This window comes from Euprymna scolopes, chromosome 12, assembly GCF_053919585.1.
Source record: "Euprymna scolopes isolate OS-2025 chromosome 12, ASM5391958v1, whole genome shotgun sequence".
NCBI classification, from domain to species: Eukaryota; Metazoa; Mollusca; class Cephalopoda; order Sepiida; family Sepiolidae; genus Euprymna; species Euprymna scolopes.
In genome coordinates, this window is record NC_136493.1 from 36,690,046 (window position 1) to 36,715,079 (window position 25,034).

Sequence of the window (25,034 nt, forward strand, 5' to 3'; positions counted from 1 at the left end):
CATTGTATACAAACGATACATGAATTTAGACACACACACACACATATATATATATATAATATATACTCGTTTATATATAGACCCCACAACGTAACAAATTGAATTGACTTGCTTTACTTGATAGATTTTACATCAGAATTTACATAGAGATTTTATGTATTAGGATGGTGCAAAAATAATGTCGTTTTTTGCCGTTCAACTTCATGTCAGAAAACGACAGTATTTTTGCACCAACCTAATAGATTGTCTTTCTTTTTTTTTTTTTTTTTTTTTTTTGGATGTAACACAAAATAGATAGTGAGCTATCTATTTCTAAATACACCAAGGAAGGTCAAAGGAAACGGTTGATGATTTTGTTATGTTTCAGAAAATAAAAGATAGTTTTAAAAGGCATTTTATATTCGTATACGTCAACAAATAATAGATAAATAATAATAAATTCGTTTGATGTTAGGTGCTTCAGTGCTATTTTCACAACGTTTCAGTCGATGTAACGTCCGACTTTCTTCAGATCAATCTTGTCGAATTTGGGAATCTGTATATTGAATCCGGGAATCTGCCCGAAATTTCGAACAGAACCCTTTATTCAATTTACATAAAAAGGAATAAAATCATCTATCTCTATGGGATGCAGGAAAAATAAACAATGAAATAAATTCCTGCACTCAATTACTTCTACAAAATGTAAATATCTTCTTACAAGAAAGGGGAGAAAAAAAACCTAAGTAAGGGGTTCAATGAGGAAAAATATAAACTATAAAGACGCCCGAGCAATACCGGGTAAATAAATCTAGTATTAAATAAATTATCACATCTGAGTTGATTCATGAACCATTCGCTTCTTTCTCTTGGACTGAATGCTAAAGAATCTTTGACCTTAACAAATGTTTGTCATGAGTTCTTGTCACATCACTAGAGTGCTGCCTAACCGTGCTTGTTTTACAGGTACTTCCATAGAATGTGCTCCGATACACCTACAGCATTTCTACCTATTAATATCAACAGAAATACTCCCCAACCACCAGACGAACAGCAAGATCCAACCCCCTTCACAGAAAGACTTCCCAGCATCCGACAAGAAAGACTTCCCAGACTCCGACAAGAAGGATTCCCCAGACTCCGACAAGAAGGATTCCCCAGACTCCGACAAGAAGGATTCCCCAGACTCCGACAAGAAGGATTCCCCAGACTCTGACAAGAAGGATTCCCCAGACTCCGACAAGAAGGATTCCCCAGACTCCGACAAGAAAGATTTCCCAGACTCCGACAGAAATATTTCTTAGAGTCTGAGAGAAAGATTTCGAAATCCGCTGAACAATGTCATCCGTAAGATCGACTGAAACGTGACAATAACACTCAAGACGCGCACAGTAGTCCAAATAATCCAAATAATACGAAAAGCTAATAAAAAGTAAATAAAATAAGTAACTAAGTCGGATTTTATGTTCTTTTATAACAAAATATTGCAAATGTGATAAAATTATTTTATTACTTCTACATGCTAAATTCCTAAAAGCCCAAGAGACACATAAAGGGAGCAATCTGTCCCTCATTAAAATCCATTTTGTTCACTTGACCATTGGCCACCATCTTGTTTTTTTTATGACCATTGTACAGCCATTGTACCAGATTAATGAGTCACATTAATATATTGTACTGTAGCCATTGTTCAGATATCGATTTTTCTATCTTTATTAGAATTCCCTATCTAGGATCGAGTCGGACTTGACCAAATATACAATGTACTAAAAAAAAATGTATTTTTGTATCGTTTTTAGACACAAAATTTCATACCTATTTACTGAAAAGAATAAAGAAGAAAAGGCTAAAAATTCTAATTGTCTGCTGAAGAAAATTAAAGCATTAGAAAAAAAAGAAATAGTTTTAATAAAATGGAGAGATTTAAAAAATCATTGTGTAAATAATAGGAAAGTATTTATAACATTTGTATCCGCTAATTAAGAGATAAATCCCTTCAATATAGAATTTTAGAAAAAGAAATCATGATGGAAATCTTTTCGCTAATTTATTAAAAAAAAAAACGCCACAGTTACAATAATGAACAAACATTATCAAAAAACTGGCTGGGATCCATGGAAATTCCACAGGTGTATCCCACTTGTACAGGGTTGAACTATAAAAGTGTCACCATAAAGAAAACAACACTAGAACTTTATTTTTAAACTTTTATTAAAAAAATCAATTCAGGTAACTTGATTATGTAGTAGAGCTGACATCTATTCAATGTGACCATCTTCACCGTTCCGATATGAGTCCGGAACTGGGAGCATGCCTTTTGCACAAGCGCTAGTGGGAGCTCAGTGAATATTTGGCAGATGGCAGCGATCAGGCTGGCTTTGTTGTAGGAGGTCATGTTGGTGATGTTCTCAATTTATGACCAAATAAAGTAGTCCAGCAGGTTTAGGTTGGAGGGGGGAGGCCAGTGAGAGAAGGGTACGAAGTTATAGCACTCCTTAAGCCAAGCCTAGGTCTCTTCGAACTTGTAAACTGGCCCTGAGTCCTGTTGCCACACCCAGATTTTGCCAGCAGCAAACTGATTGCACCAGGGGATCACTACACTCTTCAGCTCACCCAGATACAATTTAGTGTTAACTTTCAAGCCGACTTCAGAGACATAAAATCGCATGTTGTGGCCCTCATTTGAAACCACAGCAGTTACCATAACCGTGGCCGAAAACTTTGTTTTCCTCACCCTGGGCACGTCACTGTTATTCATGGCAATCCAACAATACATTTCGAGGGTGCTGGCAATGGTCCTGCTGTCATAACTTGGATAGGTAAAGAGCATGAGTTGTACAGTGGTGCATCTCTGATCTCGCTCGTTGAACATTGTGTCATTTTCAGACATGATAGAAGGCGCCTATCGCTCCTAAGATTTGTACACAATTGGTCAACTAGTAGATTGTCTGCAACTAAAAGAAAATCGGTTTACATCGAACAGAAATGGAATCATGTCGTCTTTTCTATGGCGACAATTTTATCGTTCCACCCTGGCTGACACACTTAGAATCAAGTTGTCGTGCCCCAAGGATCCATCCTGGGCCCAACCCTATCAATAATCTTCCAAATCACATTCTAAGATCATTTGTCAGCATCTATGTATACAACAAAATCATCTATGGCAACACTTTAAAGAGCAGCAATGATCAAGATCTTAGTGACTTTTTTTCAGCCTTAAGCACATGTGATACTGGGGTGTGTGACTGGTTAATTTTCCTGTGTTTAAAATCAAACTTCTTTCTTTTCACTACCAATGCTCTAATCTCCACTTGACCCCAATTGAAATAAACGGCCTCTGTCTTGATGAAGCACCCTGTTTTGACCAGATTCTGCTACTAACCTTCACTCACATCTTGGAATGAAAGTCTTCCATCAAACCCGTTGCCAAGATATCAAAATGTATCTCACGTCTGACTCAATCGTCCACCAATGCACTTTTTCCAGGAATTCAATGACGCATCTCTACTTCTGACTCACGTTCATGACAGGGTTTGCTTTTTTTAGAGTCTCACACCGTCAATATGTGCAACCAAGAGATGAAACGATCAGGTTAGGAATGCATAAGTTCAGTCATCATAACAACGCAATTTGCATTCCTCTGTTATCTATTCGGGCGGAATTTAAAAGAATAGGAGGCATTGCATTTGCAACGCCCCTTGTTGTACATGTTGACAGATGTATGAAAAATGATGTTCGAGACGTTATATTAATGAAAAAATATATAGCAGATAAACCTTCTGAATTTACAGATGTTTTATCTTTTAATATTGAAATTCATTTTCAACTATTATGTATTATTCCCTTTTTTTTTGTGTTCCCTGACAAAAGGAGAGTTTACCTGTAAATTCACCCTTATCCATTCGTCCGTTTATCTATCTGCACTTTTCTCAATAACTATGCTTTGGAATTTTTTGAAATTTTGTATAAACATTAAACATGATATAAGTAAAAAAGTAACAGAATGGATTGTCTGGGAAAACTCCGGTTGCTCCACTAAGTTTTCCTTTCGTGTGAAAATGGCTAAAATTGACACTTTCGTGCTTATTAAAAAAAAAATTGATGCCTTGGATTTTTATAAAACTCTCTGAAAAGTTGTAACTAACTGATTTCTGTATAATTTTGTTTGTCTATGCTTTGCGATAACTCATGAGGGTGCCTCAGGGGCTTTTTAGGGCTAAAAAAAAAAAAAAAAGCACTCAATTTTGGGGACTATTTTACTATATTTGTACAAAATTTTCTGTGTATGTTTATTTAGCAGCTTTGCATGGCACTGAACTCAAATTTAATATTAAGATCTAGGGGACTTTGGGGGCTAAATGGAAGGAGGGGAACGAATGATGGACTTAGTCCTGTCTATTTTAGCAGGTGCAGGACTCAAATTTACACATGTTAACACCTAAAACTGCACCATTTGTTCATTTTCACGAGGATTTGACGTCCCCTAGGGACTTTTGAGGCTAAATAAGGGGAGAGCGAATGCTAAACGTTGTCATTTTTTGATGCCTCGTTCACTGTGCATACATGGGGGACCATGTATGCTTCACTTGTTATTTTTTAAATTTGTTAGTTTGGTACTATGTTTATTTGTGTAAATCGCTTAATCAATTGTAACCAAACTTGGTCAAAATATCGGTCAGGGTCTAACTTCAAATAAAATCAAATTGGGGATATTTTGGTGAGAGGTCAAGGTCAAAGAAAAATTAAAAAAATAACACTTTGATTTTGACCTATATTGTAGCCCATGAAGTCCTGCTTTTGAATTTGAAAATCTGTCACGGTCGAAACTTAAACGGACGGAATTTAAACTTATTTTTTCCAAATTTGACTGTGGATCTGATGATCTTTGATAACAAACCATGCTCAGATACATAGCGGAATTAGCAACATTGCTATGGCATAACTTCATGAATATGGACAAGTAAGACCCAGCCAAGAATTTTGCCGATCCTTATATTGTTTAGCAGAGGTTTACAGTCTCATAATCCACTTATGTTTTTGTTTGTTGATGCTGAAGTTTTCATGAATAATACAACTAAACAAAATATGTATTTTATTTTATTCGCAGAGACGGAGATAAACAAAGAATTTGAAAATGAAACTCGTACTATTAACTTTTGTTTCGGAAAAGGAACAATCTAACACAGCATAACATTTCTACCATCACGTCTATTCAGTCTCGAAAGACAATGGATAACCTCCATAAAGGTAGATGTGCATGTAATTATGAGGCCAAAGTTACGTAATCCTAAACCACACTTCCACTAAATCAACACTGCTCGAGTCCAGTGGCAAGGAGAAATCAAGATCGACTGGAATCATTTACGAAACAAGCAGAGAGCTCATACAACACTTGCTATTCCTAAATCGTCACCCATTTAGCACTGACAAGGCTCAATATTTCTTAACTTTGGTGATCTTAGGAAAACTGGTGTCACTATGATTATGCTGTATAGTATATACGTATATATATATATATATATATATATATATATATATATATATAGTCGAGTTTTTTAACCTTTAAAACTATAAAAACATTATATATATATATATAATAAATTCCACAACCAAACAACGTCGCAGCCTACAAGAGCCATGACAGTCAACGAACCGGAAGTCGAAGACTTCAGTTGGTAGAGTGCCTGCCTCGCATGCAAGAGGCTCGAGTTTCGAATCCTGAGTTCGGATGTGTCTAACTGATGAGCCCAAATGAGGGCGAAACTCGAGTCTTGAACTTCCGGTTCGTTGACTGCCATGGCTCTTGTAGGCTGTGACGTTGTTTGGCTGTGGAATTTATTATATATAATCTCTCACATTCTGAAAATCATATATATATATATATATATATATATATATATATATATAGGTATTCTGAATTAAATTATGTAAAAATAACAACAAAATTTATTGTTTGATAAAGGAGTTCAAATAATTTTTAAAGTGTTTTCCTTAATCCATGAATTTTCAATGAATGGCTCATCTCCCCTAATTTGCTAATAACATTTCCTCCGATGAGAAGTGCCATTCATTGAAAATTCATAAATTAATGAGAAAAACTTTAAAAATTATTTGAACTCCAATAAATTTTGTTGCAATTTTAAATGATTTAATTCTCTCTCATATTGAGTTGTTTTTTTTTTATCTGCTTGAGATTGTCTTAGAAATATTGATAATCCTATTTATTTGGACTTTATGTTATTATACTATCTGTAATCCTATGACATTTCAGTATTTTATGTAATTATATATATATATATATATATATATATATATATATATATATATATATGTCATTCACATACAGTACTGTTTCGCTGTTTCATAGCTTATCAGTGCCGCTAGACAGGCAGTTACCTCAAACCAGGATCGAAACCCGACCGCCTGTACGACAGTCAAGGCTCTTAACCATTACGCTAATCGGATGCACACATAACATTATAACTCTATAAAAATATGATAGTTTTGTAAATCAACGCTTTTTTTCTCGGCCAAAGATGAACAGCACAAGCAAGGAGAACATTTCTAGAAACAGTAATAACTTAATACAAATTAATCTGAAGCAAAAAAAAAAAAAAAAAAAAAAAGATCTGATGTCTGGATCGTTTTTTTTTTTTTTAATTAAAAAAAGTTTTTTTCAAAGTGTTTGATCAATAAGGTTGGGGAGCGATCACATAAAACACTGTTTGTTTTTAATTCTCTAAAACAGTTTTTCGTGGGAAACAACAAATGGTTTTTACAATAATATTGGGACTAGCGTAAATTCTTGGGAACAAACTAATGTAGTGATTGCAATAGCTAAATTGACTTACAAACAAGCAAGTCTTCTAACGGAGGACTTGGAATTTAATTTTCTTTAAATATTTTTTAATAGTTTAAAAATATATGATATTTTGAAAAATGAAAATTTTGTAATATGTTGAAAAAAAAAAAAAAGACTAAGTATAAAAATAGTACTTGCATGAAAATAAATTTATGACAAGTAAGCTATGCAGAGGCGTCTTCGTTTAATTCCCACGTGACATCATTAAGCTAAGTGAACAGATTTTGTTTTAATTTTCTTTTATTTAATTATTTGAACTATTATCCTCATCTTCTAGTTGTCGTTTTCACGACGTTTCAGCCAATTAACCTGATAGTCCAAATAATTAAATACACAAATTATACAATTTACTCATCTCCAAAATAATTCCAAACTAATTTAATAATAGATTTTGTTTTGTTAGCGATTTCTTATAAATCTAAATAGTGTTTAATTTAGGTAACAAATCAGATTCATTGTTATTACTCCTCACGGGCTAATGTTTTCATTAGTCAATGGCCAAACTCCTCTCAAACGGAGCAATTTGACCCACTTTTGTTTAGGAGTCGTTTTAGAATACTCACAATATATCACCTTCTGCTATAACGGGTACATACATGAAATAATATGTGTGTACATATATATTCATGCTTATTAGCTCAGAATGAAATAAATATGTATATGCATAAAGGAAAATTACTTATAGTGGTTGTAGCTTGACGATACACAAATCTCGCATATATACTAAGATATACAACGAATGAAAGCATATAACAGATCTAAATATAATTTATTTTAAACTGAATGTAAATGAAATAGTGAGTTTCCTCTAATACTGAAGAGCCCGAATGTGATAAACGCCATTTTGAAAATTGCACAACAATCATTCGACACTTGACTCGAACACGTTTTACATAATGATAGTGGCATAACTTATTTTTGCTTTTAACTGAAATAAGGTTAAACTTGAGTATACATGCAATATATTTAGCCTTTTATTATTTAATGTATCATTTTAAACCAATTGGATTTATCAATCGATTCCCATAGCGTTTTCTTACCTTGTATCCAAATAGTTTTGCTTTAAATCCAATAGGCTTTGTTGTTGCTTTGATCACACAGTCCTTTTCGCCTTGAATCCCACAGACCTTCCGACTCTTGAATCCCACATTCTTTTTTGCCTTGAATCCCACCTTCCTTTTTGCCTTGAATTCAACAGACTTTTTGCTCCTTAAATCCCACACTCTTTTTAGGCTATGTTGTTATTTGGATTTCATAATCATTAAAATTGAATATAATAATATTTTTAATCCCATTAATTATTTGGCCTAAGATCCAATGGTCATTATTAAATTAAACGCTTTCAGTAGAAATTGCCTGTGCTCATATTTTACTTTTTTTCTCCAATTCCTATAGTCTCGTTTTGCATTTGGTTTCATATTCTTCTTTTGCTATGGTTTTGATAGTCGTTTCTTTTCCTTGGGTTCCAAGTCTTTTTGCATTCGAACTTTTCATAATTTGCAATATCAAAAAGAGATCAACTCAAAAAAAAAAAAAAAAAAAAAAACTATTCAAAAGATAGATTTATTAAAACAATTTTATGGGTTCATTTTTAAATTAAAAAAAAAGATACAGCTAAATATCTAAAAAAAAGACTAATAAAATTTTAAAGAATAATTTTGTTTAATGGTGTGTTTAAAATTGAGCACACATTTACAGTTGAACGAGCGTTTAGAGTTGAACATATCCTGGAAGAAAGGATCAATTTAGTTATATGATGTGTTTAGAGTTGAACACGTGAACAGATACTGGAACATGAGCAGACACTATGTGCCATTTATTGCTTCCCCCCACCTCCCCGAGTGTGGGAGAAATGCAAAATCTTAACAACAAGTGAACAAGTCCGGTTATTTTCTTGGCTTTGATAAATATGGCAAAGAAATGAGTTCAACAGTGCATAAAATACATATTTTATTGTGACAGATAAAAAAATGAAATATTTTATTGTCACATATATTTATTGCAGAAACGTCAACAAAGGTTCAGACATGCAGCTCAGTGAGTAGTTTTGGTGAAATAATTCCCGTCGTAATTCAGCATATCTTTCTACATGGGTAGAGGGTATAGAAATGAGCGACAAACAATGGGCACGTGGCTGAGCTCTCCCGTCCACAAGTGTTCAGTCAGCAAGAGACTCACAATTCTCAAACCATTTCGTGCAATAATGTGCGTGAGCCATCATGGTTTGGTGCAGGTTAGGAGAAAAAGCCGGCTCAACCTGGCCACTGTTTGAACAACAACATTTACTAAAATAGGTTCACTTGTAGTTTTTTTTTTTTTTGATTGAAGGTTTGACCATACAAGACATTTTTATTGTTTTACTACAACATGTGATGCTTAAATATCTTGAAAAAGGTAACTGCAACAGATATCAGAAGTTAACATCATTTTTCTTTTTACTACACCTATAGAATTTAATGATAATTTGTACCTAACCATGTTTCCCCTTATACACATCATTAAAGCTGATGTCAGTCGACCCATCGTTATTGTGCAGTTACCAATAACTAATGATTATATCCTGATATCCTGTGCCATTACTCCATGTATAAATATTTACTGCATCTGGTGTCATTTCTCAATCCATAAATATATACATATCGTGAAATTACTCTACATATAAATATTTACTACATCTGGTGCCAGTATTGTACCTATGAATATTTACTACATCTTTACTACATCTGTTGCCATTATTGTGCCTAAAAATATTTATATCTGGTGCCATTATTGTACCTATAAATACATCTGGTGCCATTATTGTGCCTATAAATATTTACATCTGTTGCCATTACTCCACTTGTAAATATTTACTTCATCTGGTGCCATTATTTTACCTATAAATATATACTACATATGGTGCCACTATTGCACCTATGAATATTTACTACATCTGGCGCAATTACTCTACATATATACATTTACTACATCTGGTACCATTATTGCACCTATAAATATTTACATCTGGTGCCATTATTGCACCTATACATACTTACTACATCTGGTGCCATTATTGTACCTACAAATGATTAAATCTGTTGTCATTACTCTACCTGTAAGTATTTACTTTCTCTGGTGCGATTATTTTACCTATAAATATTTACTGTGCCATTATTGTACCTGTAAATATTAACATCTGGTGCCATTATCAACCCTATAAATATTTACTATATCTGGTGTCTTTATTGTACCTATAAATATTTACATCTGGTACCATTACTCTACGTATATATATTTACTACATCTGGTACCTTTACTGTACCACGAAATATTTACATCTGGAGCCATTACTGTACCTATAAATATTTAGTACTTCGGGTGCCATTATACTACCTATAAATATTTACTACATCTTGTGCCATCATTGTACCTAAAATATTTATATATGGTGCCATTACAATAATGTACATATAAATATTTACATCTGGTGCCATTATTGCACCTATAAATATTAACATATATACATTTCCTACATCTGGTACCATTACCGTACCTATAAATATTTACTACATCTGGTGCCATTGTACTTATAAATATTTACATCTGGTGCTATTATTGAACCTATACATATTTACTAAATCTGGTGCAATTATTGTATCTGAAAATATTTACATCTGGTGCCATTATGGTATCTATGCATATTTACTACATCTGGTGCGATTATTCTACCTATAAATATTTACTTCATCTGGTGCCATTATTGTACCTAAAACTAATTACATCTGATGACATTATTGTACCTATAAATATTTACATCTGGTGCATTTACTCTACGTGTATACATTTAATACATCGATTATCATAACTGTACCTATATATTTCCTACACCTTGTGCCATTATTGTATCTATAAATATTTACATCTGGTGCAATTATTGTACCTATAAATATTGTACTGGTGCCATTATTGTACAGATTAATATTTACATCTGGTGCCATTATTCTTCCAATAAATAGTAACTACATCTGGTGCCATTATTGTACCTATACATATTTACTACATACAGTGCAATTATCCTACCTATGCATACTTACATCTGGTGCCATTATTCTACCTATAAATATTTACTTCATCTGGTTAAATTATTGTACCTATTTATTACATCTGGTGCTATTATTGTACATATATTTACTACATCTGGTGCCATTATTGTACTATAAATATTGACATTCTTACTATAAATATTTATTACATCTGGTGCAATTATTATACCTATAAGTATACATCTGGTGCAATTATTGTACCTATAAATATTTACATCTCGTGCCATTATGGTACCAATACATATTTACTACATCTGGTGCCATTATTTTACTTATAAATACTTACCTGTAGGTAGAGTAATGACACCAGATGTAATTATTTATAACTTTATTTACTCTGGTGCATGTAGTGCATGTAATGACACCAGATGGTGCATGTAGTGCATTTAATGACACCAGATGGTGTATGTAGTGCATTTAGGTGCATGTAATGATACCGGTGCATGTAGTGCATGTAATGACACCAGAGGTAATTACTTATAAGTTTATTTCACTCTGGTGCATAATTGTACCTCTACATATTTTCTACATCTGGTACCATTATTATACCTATACATATTACATCTGAGGCACATTATTTTACCTATGAATATTTACATCTGGTGTAATTATTCTACGGATAAATATTTACTTCATCTGGTGCAATTATCCTACATATAAATATTTACTACATCTGGTGCTATTATTGTACGCATAAATATTTACTACATCTAGTGCCATTATCCTACCTATGCATACTTACTACATATTTACTACATCTGGTGGCATTATTCTACCTATAATTATTGTACATATAAATATTTACTACATCTGGTGCCCTACATATATACATTTCCTACATCTAGTGCCCTATATAAACGTATATACATTTCCTACATCTGGTACCATTACTGTACCTATAAATATTTACTACATCTTGTTCCATTATTGTACCTAAAAATATTTACAACATTGGCTGCCATTATTCTACCTTTGAATATTTACTAAATCGTGTGCCATTATTGTACCTATAAATTATAAACATCTAGTACCTGTAAATATTCACTACATCTGGTGCAACTATTTGCTTCATCTGGTGACATTATTGCACCTATAAATATTAACAACTGGTGCCATTATTCTACCGATAAACATTTACTACATCTGGTGCCATTATTGTACCTATAAATATTTAAATCTGGAGCCATTATTGAACCTATAAATATTTACTACATCTGGTGCTATTATTTTACCTATAAATAATTACATCTGGTGCCAATGCTTTTCCTGTAAGTATTTACTTCATCTAGTTCCATTATTATACATATAAATATTTACTACATCTGGTGACATTATTGTACCTACAAATATTTACATCTGGTGCAATTACTCTACAAATATATATTTAATACATCTGGTTCCGTTATTGTACCTAAAAATATCTACTACATCTGGTGTCATTATTGTACATGGTGTATTGTACATCTGGTATTATTACTGTACCAATAAATACTTACTACATCTGGTGCCATTATTTTACCTATAAATATTCACTACAACTGTTGCCATTTTACCTAAAAATATCTACATCTGGTTCAATTACTGTACCTATAAATATTTTCTACATCTGGTGTCATTAATGTACCTACAGATATACATCTAGTGCCTTTATTGTACCTATAAATATTTACATCTGATGCAATTATTGTACCTGTAAATATTTACAACATGTGGTGCCATCATTTTACCTATAAATATTTACATCTGGTGCAATCATTTACTAGATCTTGTGCCATTTTTCTACCTATAAATATTTACTTCATCTGGTGCCATGTTTGTACCTAAAAATATTTACTTCTGCTGACATTATTGTACCTACATCTGGTACCATTATTTTAAGTATATTTACATCTGGTGCCATTATTCTAGGTATATACATTTAATACATCTGGTATCATTACTGTACCTATAAATATTTACATCTGGTTCCATTTTTCTAACTATAAATGTTAACTACATCTGGTGCCATTATTGTACCTATACATATTTACTACATCTGGTGCACTTTTTTGTATTTATAAATATTTACTACACCCCGGTGTCATACTACCTATAAATATTTACATGTTTTGCAATTATTCTACCTATAAATATTTAATTCATCTGGTGCCATTTTTGAACCCATAAATATTTACTATATCTGGTGCCATTATTGTACCTATAAATATTTACATATAGTGCCATTCTGCACCTATAAATAGTACATCTGGTGCCATTATTGTACCTATAAATATTTACATGTTGTGCCATAAATAGTACATCTGGTGCCATTATTGTACCTATAAATATTTACATGTTGCGCCATTTTTCTACCTATAAATATTTACTACATCTGGTGAAATTATTGTACCTATAAATACTTACTACATCTGGTGCCATTATTTTACCTATACATATTTACATCTGGTTCCATTACTCTACCTTTAAGTATTTACTTTCTCTTGTGCCATTATTGTACCTATAAATATTTACTACTTCTGGTGCCATTATTGTACCTATAAATATTAACTACATCTGGTGCCATTATTCCACCTATAAATATTAACTACATCTGGTGCCATTATTGCACCTATACATACTACATCTGATGCCATTATTTTACTTATAAATATTTACATCTGCTGCCATTACTCTACATATATACATTTACTACATCTGGTACCATTACTCTACCTATAAATATTGACTACATCTAGTGCCATTACTTTACCTAAAAATATTTACTACATCGTGTGCCATTATTGTACCTATAAATATTAACATCTGATGCCATTATTGTACCTATAAATATTTACTACATCTGGTGCCATTTTTTTACCTATGTAGTAAATGTATATACGTAGATACATCTGCTACCATTACTGTACCTGTAAATATTTACTACATCTGGTGCCATGAGTCTTCCAATAAAGAATCACCATATATGGTGCCATAAATATCCCAATAAACCAGTAAAATATTCAAAACAAATAAAATCTCTTACCCCATCAAGAGTTTTATAGATATGAACTCTACATTATTTTCCAATGTGTTTTTCATTGATTGCAAAAAAAGTAAACTAAAATATTTTTTTGAAACGTGAAAATAAAAAATTCATTAACGAATGCAAGAAAAAGTATCTCAAGGACGTGTGGATGGCCCAGAAATTGAAATAACATTTTTTTTTTAAATTTGATTAAATATATTTGCTTTTTCTACAAGGGCTGAAAAATTAACGCCAATCTGGAAGAAAAAAAGGAGATAAAAAATAAGACAAAAAAAAAAATTCAACTATTCCTCACAACGCCACATCTGCTGGAATAGGTGGATCTGATTCAAAACTATCTACCTCCACACTAGTGCCAGTCTTTTGCATGTACTGTTTGCGCATTTGCTGTACTTCTCTGCGCCGTTTGATGAGGTTCACATAGGATTTCTGCTTCTCCTCCTCTGTCATCACGCGACTACCTCTTCGAAGATAGTTATTAAAACGTTGGGCACATATATCTGGAGACACAGTCTGGTCTGTTGTGCCTGAAGCCACACCCTGAGAACCCTTTGATGGGTCAGATTTGAGAGGTGGAGAAGGTGGCGTAACATTCTCTTGAGCCCGTGAGGAGTTTGTAGTAAAAGTTAAGTTACCGGGAAACGTTACGTTCTGCGTCTGGCATTTCCGTTTTAAGTGTCGGATTTTAGTTTTCGATTCTCTACGAAGGTTTCTCCCTGGCTTATCAGATTCTTCTTGTATCTTTTCCTTGAACAAAGAAATCAGTTGTTGGACATTATAAACTGGAGGTGGAGTGTCGTCAGGTTTTTCCTGTACCGTCGGATGACTGTCTAATGAAAAACGCCTCAAAAGGCCTTTTCTCTTTGGATCAGTTTCACCTGAAGGTTTTGTCTCTTGCGCAGAATCACCTGCAGTAAACTGACGCAGGAATTCTTCTCTTGAGGCAAACATAGAGGAACTTCTCTTCTTCGGGACCTTCTTTTCCTTTTCTTGTCGCTTTAAAGCAAGAATTAACGGCAATTTTGCTTTTATACGATGCCATGAAGACTTGTAGGCATTGGTCAATGATGGACAGAGAGCCTTTGCCATTAGGTCTTTTGCGCCATTGGAATTCTTTCTATCAGTTTTGGTCTGTGGAGTCTGAGAGCTTGTTGAAGGAACTTCTTCGATTACGTCTTGCTCGTTCTTAGTTTTGTTTTCATTCAAGCCAAATTTGTTATATGCTTTATCGGTTAGGCTCTTAATTGAAGTTATTGACGCTTTTCTGGAATCTGTTTTCAGCGAATCATCTTGGCTGTTAGTAGTCTGTAGATTATGGGATAATACTTCCATAGGGATAGACGTGGATCGCTGCTTTAACCGGGTTCTCTGTTCCTTTTCTTTGCTTGACCGTCTCTTCTGTAAGAAAAGATATAAAATTTGTTCATAGTTTGAATAATATCTCAAGCTTGAAATGAAGAGTGCAGCATACTTGAGGGAAGAAGTACAGGTCTGGAGTTCTGGTAATTGACAGGTTCTGAAGTGCAGGTCTGGAGTTCTGGTAATTGACAGGTTCTGAAGTGCAGGTCTGGAGTTCTGGTAATTGACAGGTTCTGAAGTGCAGGTCTGGAGTTCTGGCAATTGTCAAATTCTGAAGTGCAGATCTAGAAGTCTAGTAATAGGCTAATTTTGACGATCAGATCTAGAATTCTGGTAATGGTCAGGTTAGATGAGATTAACTTTTGCAATGGTTCCAGTTTGTGCATATTTTTATAAAGGTAGATTGAACATGGAGTACATTTGCTGACAAGTTAGGATCGCTTACTAATACTATTAATATCTACAAGAGATTTGGGAAAAAAATGAATTCTGTATGTAATTTTTTTAGTCTTAGTTTTTTTCTGTTCTAACAGCTAAAACAATTTGGAATGAAAATGTGCAAACAAGTCTTTGACATTAGAAAATGAAATGGTTAACAATATACAACTGGAAAAATCATAATATACAAAAGAAAAGATGAAAATCAAAATTTTGTTCAAATGAAGAAATGATGTATTATATACATTCACCTTATTAAAGATTCATCAGAAATAATTTGACAATTTTTTTTATATATCATCACTGAATATATCTTCTCTTCTATCTATCTATCTTTCTATCTATCTATTCTTCTATATAAATAAAATTAACTCATTTTCCCCCTCCAACTTTGACCTTAATAGGATTAAAAATCATGACATTACATACAAATGTAATGCGTACAGACTGTAGCACATTATCTGAGATTTGCTATAGGCCTATTACCTATTCCTCGACAATGGTACATTCCTATATTTTTTCAAGTGACAGTCCACTGCCAAAATCACTTAGATTCAATGGGAGTTGCAACATCTTTTCTCTCTATTAGATTCCTCCTTTCCCATCTCCCCATTTACATCGTAGCGGATGCGTTTACAAGGAACAGTACGAGGAAACACATCGGTTTGGAATCGTGCAAGGTTACTTATGCCGTTTTTTCTTTTTAAATCTTTTTGCTCCCTGATTTATGCTTTCTGTTTTTTCCATAATAAAATAGAAATAAAAAAACATTTTTTAAAAAAAGCGAAAACGCGATTACTATTATTGTTTTCTTTTTGCTTTTTTTTTTTCGTTAGTGTAAGACGCAATCTGCGAGACTAACCGGATTTTACTTCCGGTTTTAACGACTCTAACCGTGAAATCTAACTATGACCTTTATTTATTTGTACTTTCAACTCAACATTTATTTGTACAAAAAGATTACAACGCAACGATATCGTGAATTCACTTGCATTACACTTAAATTAAAATTAAAACAAATAAATTCATTTAGAATTCTAGAAAACAAAAATATTCATTTACAATTCGAGTGTGATGTGGCTACTGAAACTAATCCAAAACAAACTTCACTGCGGAACTGATATTTGACCTAATTCACTTTATAGGGTTTTTTTTTTGTTTTTTGGGGGGTTTTTTTGGCGCTTTCGTCTCATTGATTCGAGTTGCCCCCCCCCCAACACACACTTTTTTAGAATTTTTCAAACACATGGGCACCGCCGGACAGTTCGTATTGCATCACGTTCATTTTTTTTATTGTTTTTTTTTTTTACACGATTTCTTAGTACATGCGTCACACAAATCCTGATACATTTTAGGTAAAGTATACATATAGTACAACATTTCTTTGTACACAGTTTACGTAAGAGAAAATACTATAAACAATTTTTTTTAAATATTATGGGATTCATAAATGTATTTCTTTATGAACTTTTACTTTCCCATTATCCACAAAAATAAAACGTATAAATTTCGGAAAATAGTATGAAAACAAACTGTATGATCAATTATTCGAACAAAAATTGATTATGATAGAATCGAATTGAAATTAATGGACCCTCCGGTCGATTTCAACGTATGAGTTCCGATACGACAACTAAGCTGTTCAGAAATCCACACAAATGATTTGTTTATAGTGGTGGAAGTTTTGTGCAGAGCCAACAACACATTTTGGTACAACTGCTAATCTTCGTCGGTGCAATGGCTGTCACAAGAGCAAAGATTATACCTTAGGGTTTTACACCAGAGGTTTCCTTCTCCTAGATGCATATCTAAACGCTAAGACATATATAAGTTCCCAAGAATATATATATATATATATATATATATATATATATATATATACTTCATTTACTCACATAAAATTAATATACGAAAGTATAAATTTATGCATAAACTTTAAGCTTTTACTTCAACAGTGCTCAATACGTAGGTAAAGCTAGTTAGTAAGTTATAAATATATATGGCGTTTAAGCTACACTGAATATTCCGCGTTCCCTCCACTCTAGGATTCTTCAGGCTTAAGAACCCAAGAGTGGATTCCGCGTTTCATCCACTCTAGGATTCTTCAGGCTTAAGAATCCTAGAGTGGATGAAACGCGGAATATTCAGTGTAGCTTAAACGCCATATATATTTATAACTTACTAATTTATATATATATATATATATATATATATATATAAAGTGTGTTTGAAGGTTTATCAATGCAGGAATTATCCAGTCGTTGTAAGCAGATAAATAAATATATAATAATTCAATAATTTATTTATTTATTAACCTGATTTTAGATGGTATTTATTATACCATCTATAATTGAAAAAATACCATCTAAAATGAAAAAATGTTGGATATGTAAAGAAATATAAAAACAAAGCACGCATATTATTTCAACTTGCATGAAGATGCTCTCAAGGTAATACGAAAGGCGGAAATAATTATAATACGCTCTACTCTCTATTGCATACTGAACTTTTTTTTATTCGGTTGGGATTAAATTATCTATATATAAACACTGGTCTTTATATTAGATTGAAGTTTACAGTTGTGTCTATCAGGTAATCACTACATCCTTTTGATTTCAGTTTTCTCTCTCTCTCTCTCATATATATATATATATATACACATATACAGGGTGACCCCCAAAAAACGGGCCCCAACTCTAATTAGGCCCCGTTTCTTTGTTTGAATGAAATGAAACTTTGGTCATAACTATTTTATTATAGTTTATTATATTCAAAACATCACATCAAAACGTGACCTTTTTTTCTCCGTTCTACAGCATATGTTCTAGATGGCCTCCATTTAGCTTTTGTTTTTTTGGTCACCCTGTATATATTGCCAGGGCGTAATGATTTGGTAAAGTTCGCTTCTTGAAACCAACATTTTTAATCAGTGTTTAGTTCGTAAGTTTATTATCAACACAAGGCATAAATCTTCGTATCTATTCATATAAATTGATAAATATTAACACTTTAATAATTTTTGTACAAATTTATCTTTTAAAAATATTGTAAAGAAATGAAAAGAAACTAGAAAACAATTTGCCTGAGCGATGGTGTCGGAGGGGAGGGGGGACAAGCAAGCATAGTCTTTGTCGGTATATCATTATTTCTCGCAAGGGATGTAAGTATAATAATCATCAAATGTTTAAAAACGGTTTTTACAATTTATCCCGTTTTTATTAAATCAACTTATTTATTACAATTAATGCCGACGAAACTATTGGTTATATATATATATATATATATATATATATATATATATATATATATATATATATATATATATATAGCAAAATTAGAACAACAGGATTACAAATGAATAACACCAAACATGAATTAATTACGAATTCTATTTTTAAATAGTTGTGCAAATTAGCCATTCAATAAGAGCCTTCGGATCTTTCATCAGTATTATACGCACAGTATTTTAAAAATATGTTGTATTATTGGTTTAAATAACAGTAAACCGTTTGGATGGTCATATAGGAATGATAAAAGAAAAATTTTGCATTTATTCATTTAGATATGTGGATGACCTATGTAATTTTTTGGAGCTTGTATTATATCAGATTTTTGTTAAATACTAGCTGACCAATCGTAAAATACGCTTAAATATGATATTTTAATTCATGCAAATAACGAGTTTATTATTATAAAAACAATTCTCTATCGATGATTATGTTAAACCTTATATATAGTAGTGAGATCAAAACTAAAATAATATGACTTGTGTGCATTCTGCTAGAATTGAAACCAAAATATACAACTCTCACCCTCATTCCTTAGCCTCTGAGCTACGTCTATATGTATGCATATAATTCACCTGTCATCACTTTCAAAAGATGGAATCGCCAGATCGTCGAAGACAATATTTAAGCAATGATACAAGATTCATAGAGTTGTATGGTTATATAGATATGTACAGTGTTTCTGTCCATTTTTAGTTATTTTCTTCGTGCTTGAAAAAGCCAACGAAGCAGGTGGGTGAAACTTTGAGTAATTAGGTCTTACTGTTCCATATATATAATTATTACAATAATAATTTTTCTTTTTTAATATCTACAGATACTAATGTTTCATCCTTTCCGGTATCATCAGTGCAGGGTGACACGATTACTATCGGTTAGGAGATTCGAACCTGGCTACAAAGTTATCTCTGACTCCATTAACAAGAAATAAACCTCACGGCCAATCTGAACCGCGAGAAATATCATTGAAATTTTAACATTTATTTTTTAAATGTTGTAACATCCAGCCATGTTGATCTAATGATTATAATAGCATGAGCTGTGCATGCGAGCTTAGGTGACCGACTTTCTATTTCAACTTTAAATTGGTCAACAATAAGAATGAAGTTTTTAAAAGAGGCTTACATAATTATTACAATAATAATTTATATTTGTTTCATTAAATACTTTGCAAGTAAAATCTGATTCCTACCCTCTGATGAGAAAGAAAATATTTCTTTTGAAAGTCCGCGGATTAAGGACAATCCACTGAATTTGTGTTTCCTTTTTGAAAATTAAATACGATTTATATTCTTGTTAAAGTGTTTCTTAGCATGTTTTATTAATTCTTTGGTTATATATATATATATATATATATATATATATATATATATATATAACAGTACTTGAAATGTGTGAATTGATCAGGAAAAATTTTTCTATAAAACTATTTAACCAAATATTAATTGTATAACACTTTCTTAAAATACTCAAGTCCACTAAATGGCAAGTTTGTACCATTAAAATAATGCCATTCGAATCGGTAAGGAAATATTTGCCAGGCAACCGAAATTAGATGATCAACTCAAGCTATAAATAGCCACAATGGATCTAAAGCGAACCTGTTTTTGAAAAGTTGCCAAAATCAATAAACATCCAAAATCCAAATGCTGCCACATCCAAATGTCGAAACAAGTTCTCATATGTTTCTCCATGGAATATCTACGCGAATGGAATCGAGAACGGATCAATATGGCAGATAAAAGTACAATGTGCGATGATGAATCGAAGAACTGGTAACAAATGATGGAAGTTTTCGAAAAGAACATTACAAGAGCGAACGATATTCTTATCATACAGCCATTCCACCTAAAAAGTGTAGAAATTAAAATGGCATTTTAAACTTGAGTTTGACAGAATGACAAAGTGTGGACGAAAAAGCTATTTCAAAATATTAAAATGGCCAACAGAACAAACCACTGATTGATAAATAACACCCATTTTAATCTCGTCGGCTTAACATTCAGAGGCAATATGAACTGGAAAAAAACTATTGAGGATTTAGCTAAGGCTGATGCAAAGAAGTTGGCTCCCTTTACCATGCTAGAAAATGACTCACATCTGCGAGTATCCAAACCGTGACAAAGCCAGTATTCGCCCATGCATGTAGCACTACTGTCACATATTCGTTGGTGCATCTACTGGCAGCCTCTCCCTCTCAGACAGAGTTCTAGTCCTAAAAGTCTCAACTCTAATAAATCAGGCATTGTTGACGAAGCTCCAACCTTTGACGAATGGCTGCAATGATTAATCCTTGTACCTGCTTTGCAAGTACTTTAACGGAATATGCTTTGATAAACTCTTAGTATTTGTGTCCCCTTGACGTACATACTCCAGACAAGCAGTAAAAATCCAACCTTTTACTGTTGAGGTCTCTAAATGCCGGAAAACCTATACCCACTATACCTAACAGTTTCTTCTTTCGGACTGGTAGACTTTGGAATTCCCTCCTTGTTTACTGCCTCTCTGACTGTATCGATATACACAAGTTTAAATGTAATGTGAACAGACGTCTTGCCACTGAACTACCCACAATCACCTGTTAAACATCATTCCAAATAGTTGTCCATTAAGTTCAAGTGGCAATACACTTTGTTTGGGATGAAGGGTCTTTTGTTTATTTTTGTTTTAAAAGAAGCCTATTTAAAATTTTGAAGTAAGAAGCAAAGTAAAAGACCAGATTTCATTTTAAAATAACCAACAGACGAAATGGTTATTTCAAGCTTAATTGTTACATGCGAGCCCCAAAAATGATATGAGGATCACATTCAAAAGTTAATTAGCTTACGAATACAATAAAGAATTTTTTTTTCACAAACCAATGTTATTATTTGCGTTCTTTTTGTTCCATTACTGACAAACATGCTACTTCATAGTTCTCATTTTTTGTTTCTCTTTTTTGGGATTTTATAATTTTGTTCAAACTGAGGATAGGGAATGCTACCGGATGCTAGACATTATTTATCATCTCCAAGTTGGGTTTTCACCTCATTAAAAACTGTCCAGCAGAAAATGTTAACTGCTGAATAGCCATTGCTTACGTCTACTGACCTCATTAAGTGGGCACCTGTCAATCCTACTCAAATAATTTCAAACGTTTTTCACTTACTTTTTCTTGCTGGCCGAGCGGTTAACGTCTCATGCTTTTTTCAAACTTCGTTTCAGGGCTTCGGGTTCGATCCTAACTACCCACCAAACCTTTTTTTATTTAAGAGCGCACACACACACCTCCTCCAAACACCCGGAAAACACCGGGTAGCCCCGCTAGTCTATATATATATATATATATATATATATATATATATATATATAAAAGGCAAAACGTGTGTGTGTGTTTGTATGTTTCGCAAAAACTTTCCACACAGACGACGGGTTTTCGCCAGATCGGTATCATTTTGAAGCTTGAACCTTCCGACGACAAATATCGAAAATTTGGCCAAAGACATTTATTTCTTCGCCCTTAACGGCTCGCTTTTTTACAGGGAGGCGTAGCAAAAAATCGTTCATTAATGACAAGATAGCTTCTACGCATGCGTAAACACGCGCAAAAGATGTTGTCCCTTTAATTTGTTTAAATATTATAAAAACCGCCCACGCGTTCATAACACAATGGTTAAAGTGACAGCGTCGTTATCCTAAGATTGCAGGTTCTATCCGCGGTATCAGATATTTTTTTTTAACTTTTAATATTGAAACAGGGTTATTTATGCAATGATCTTCGCTTTTCGCTGTTTTTTTTTTTTTACCCCCGAACACGGTTATTTATTTTTTCCCCCTTATTTTTGGCTTTTCTTTTTCCGATTTTTTAAAAAGTTTTACGTTCGTTCGCTGTTTTTTTTTTCTTTTTTTTCCGATTTTTTAACAAGTTTCACGTCGTTTTTTTTTTTTTTAAATAATATTTAAACAAGGTTATTACTTCACTTACTCTTTACTTTACCCCATCCCTACACACACACACCCGCTAGTCACATATATATGGCAACGTCAATAAACTTTATTCATGAGGGGAAGCAATTGATGACTGGTACTTGAGTTACTCCAACGAAGCATAAGGATTGAAGTACAGAAATGGTTCTTGTTATAGAGACAAGCACCTATAAAACTGTGTGTAATTCGATTTATGATTCAAAGTCTCTCATAAACTGACGCAGGATAGCTAGCATTCGATCGTAGAATTGGAAAACATAAACGTTAATGAAATTAAATGCAAAAGAAAGTTCAGAAACGTTTACAAGTAGTTACATCGAGGACAAGTATCTATAACAGCAGATTTGTAGAATCAAATTCATGCTTACTCCCATGTCTTACGTCCCGACATGCTTATAAATGGAAATTTCTAGTCATATATTTCGGTTTTCTAGTTAGCCTCAAGTAGTTAGACAACCAAGAACTGACTACGAAGTTTAATAGCAGTGTCTTTCTCTCGTATTATTTCGGTCGATGTAACCTCCGGCCTGTTTCAGATGTATCTTGTCAAACTCAAGAATGTTTCTGTTGAACTCGGGGAATCTGGACGAAATTTTAAACGGAACCCTTTATTTACTTCACGGGGGTAGCATGCTCTTGTTCCATCAGCCATGTCTGGATAGAGGTCCTAAGTATTTTTCAACTGTATTTTTCAGTCGCCCATACTTAAGATTGAACCTTCAACCTTCAGGAGAATATCAGTTTAAAATTTATTTTTTCCAAGTACTCTAACCTAACTAACATTGCGCCATAGGTTCTTATATTTACTAAAATGTTGTGAAAATGGCACTCAAGATGAGAACAGCAGTTCAAAGATTAGAAATAATACGATTAACCAATCCTCATTTAAAAAATTCAGAAACAGATCTTCCTGTCTTCATTAAATAGCTGGTATACCTTACCACACTGAAAAAAGACGTAATAAATAAGGTGGGCTCCCTTTACCAAGCTAGAAATGCACTCACATCTGACAGTTTCCTACATCTCAACAAAGCCATGTTCGCCCACACATTGAATATTGTTGCCTTATATAGTCTCTCTCTCTGTCTCTCTCTATTAGACCAGCTTTTATAAAAAGAGTGTCTCCAATCTAAGAGGCCCTGCATTGTCAACCAAGTTCCAACCCCTGTCCCATCTCCGCAATGTTTAATCCCCATGCGTATTCTGCGAGTACTTTAATGGCATGTTCTCTGACAGACTTATAACACTGGTGACTCCTCGATGTAAATATCCCTGATGAACTTTACAAGCAACAAAATCTCACACCTTCACTGTGCTTAAATTTCCCTATTATGGTATCGATTAACTATGAAATTGTTAATTAAACCAAATTGTTTATAAAACTACAACTTTATTAAAGCAATGTTGTTTTCGTGGAACCAAATAGACAACATGAAGGAATTCAAATAATTGATAGAAAATCTCTTGCTCGAATGAAGCAACATTTATATCCAATCATTTACTAACAGCCAATCAGAATCCACATAATGAACTCATATTAACATAATGGAAAGTCCCATCATGCTTATAAACCAACTTTCTAGGCTTCTATCTCAGTTTTCTAGATCAATTCAATTGCGCAGACAGCTGAGCACCGACTGCTTAATTCAATAGTTTTAATCTATTCATAAAGTTATTGGATGTTACAAAACTTTCAACCTTTTAATACTTGGGAATTTTAAAACCAGAAATAACTTTCCACACAGGCGACGGATTTTCGCCAGATTGGCATCATTTTGAAGCTTGAACCTTCCGACGACAAATATCGAAAATTTGGCTAAAAAATGTATTTCTTCGCCTTTAACGGCTCCCTTTTTTACAGGGAGGCGTAGCAAAAAATCGTTCCTTCATGACAAGATAGCTTCTACGCATGCGTAAACAAAACTTTCAAACTTTTTATACTTGGGAATTTTAAACCCAGAAATAACTTTATTTTCAACAGTTTAAATGCTTCCAAATTCTTTGTAAGGGGTAGCAGCACAGACACACGCGAAGTC

General features: G+C 33.1%; 1 protein-coding gene across 1 annotated transcript in view; it reads right to left on the minus strand.

The window, feature by feature from the left end:
• The window catches only part of LOC145291250 (uncharacterized), a 1,874,965-nt gene that overhangs the window by 917,345 nt on the left and 932,586 nt on the right, over positions 1-25,034 (minus strand). The window lies entirely within an intron of this gene.